This window comes from Lynx rufus, unplaced genomic scaffold (genome assembly GCF_022079265.1).
Source record: "Lynx rufus isolate CCGP_SWC_20201006 ecotype Redwood Valley unplaced genomic scaffold, mLynRuf1.p SCAF_3, whole genome shotgun sequence".
Lineage (NCBI taxonomy): Eukaryota > Metazoa > Chordata > Mammalia > Carnivora > Felidae > Lynx > Lynx rufus.
In genome coordinates, this window is record NW_025814845.1 from 52,434,949 (window position 1) to 52,436,991 (window position 2,043).

Sequence of the window (2,043 nt, forward strand, 5' to 3'; positions counted from 1 at the left end):
AAAGAGAGAAAATCCCAAGCAGGCTCCGCACTGTCAGCACAGAGCCCAACGTTCCATAACACAAACCTTGAGATCATGACTGGAGCTGAAATTGAGAGCCAGGCGTGTAACTGGCCACCTAGGCTGTGTCCACTTTAAAAGCTATCGTTAAAAATCTACCAACTATTGGATTGAAATGAGAAAGGTTTAAAAATGAATTTTTTTTCTTTTTTTTCTTTTTGAGAGACAACACTTGTGGGGAGGGGCAGAGGCAGGAGAGAGAGAATCTTAAGCAGGTTCCATGCCCAGTGCAGAGCCAGGTTGGGGGGTGGTTCCATTCCAGGAACCTCGAGATCATGACTTGAGCTGAAATCAAGAGTCACAGGCTTAACTGACTGAGCCACCCAGGCGCCCCTAAAAGCTAATTTTAAAATGAGTATTAACTGATACATTGATGTGTAAACTAAATGAAAATTTAAAATCTTTTGATAAGGTTAGAAGTTTAAAGTGATGTTAAAGGTAAAGTGTAAGTGAATAAGGCAGGATGCAAAGTAGTTTGATATTATTGTTAGAGGAGGTCATGGAAAGGACATGACTGCCAGTTGACCTGGGAAGAGAGCGACCAATTGGGGGCTCCTCACCCCTCCCCCATCCTTGGAATGTAACTTCTGTCCACCGTTCCCACAGTGGGAGCCATTTTTGACGCTGTAGCCTTGAGAGAATAACGTGTTGAGAATTTCTGGAGAGACTATGTGGCTGAAGCAGGCTAATTCCTCTGGGTAAACTGTTACGATTGCGGGTGATTTGCATATCTGCTCACGGACCTGGCGTTTTAGACAAGCCTTGTATGTAAGTTCCCTTGCTTCTTAAAAGTGTCGTCCACCAGTCAGTCTGGAGCGGTCTGCCTCTTCCGTCTTTCTGTGTCCTCTGTGTATAGGGGCCAGTTTGCAAATCAACAATCATGATTACAAACCAAGTAAAATTATATATATGTTTAGAAGAAAACTAGACGATGAGAAAGTGAAAATTGATATTGTTGGCAGTGTCACCTTTTTTTAAGCTTTTAATTCCTTCCCATTAATGTATCATTGCTTACATGGTAATCTTCTTTGAAGATGAAGGAATGTTTAAAACATTTTTTTGCCCTATTCATTTATAGCCACTTCAGGTGAAAAATTTAAAATGAATCTATTTTATTTAATTTATTAGAAATTTTTTAATGTTTATTTGAGAGAGAGAGAGAGAGAGAGAGCATGAGCAGGGGAGGGGCAGAGAGAGAAGGAGGCACAGAATCTGAAGCAGGCTCCAGGCTCTGAGCTGTCAGCACAGAGTCCCATGCAGGGATCCAACCCACAAACCAGGAAGGAGATCATGACCTGAACCGAAGTCGGACACTTAACCGATTGAGCCACCCAGGAGCCCCTAAATGAAATGAAGGAAAAAAGATAAAGTTACTTTCCTATCCAGTTTTCTAATGGAATACATTTAATGAAAGGAAGGTTGGGAAAACCACAAAAGACAAAACAAAAATACTTCAATGTTTAAAAGGCACTTAGGAAAGAGGAAATATTATTAGCTTTTAAACATAATAAGCCATTTTAGAAGACATTGTTCTATGCAAAAATTTTTATTTACAATACCAAGAAAACTAGTTTAAGAGGTAATCCTGGAATATGTGCAACTCACAATTTGAGAAATAGTATTTATGGGTTTTATTACATATTAATAATAATTAATAATATATTAATGCATACTAATTGTTGGTAATTCATATTTTTAAATATTTTTGTAAAAATTGTCTAACTCATAAAAACAAATATTAGTCAAATTGTCTCTTCTTACCTCAAAATACTTTTTTTATTGTGCATATGATTGTGTTTCTATAGATATATATAATTCCTTTAAGTTATATAATTGTATGTATTTGAAAGTGTTTATATCTGTGTTCATGTCTCTGTATGTACCTAGCTGATCCATTAGCACTATAGCCTTTTCCAACTCAACCTGTATACTAAGAAAATTTTTTGAAAGAATTTCACTAAAGTTTGAAACAAGTGCATTCTG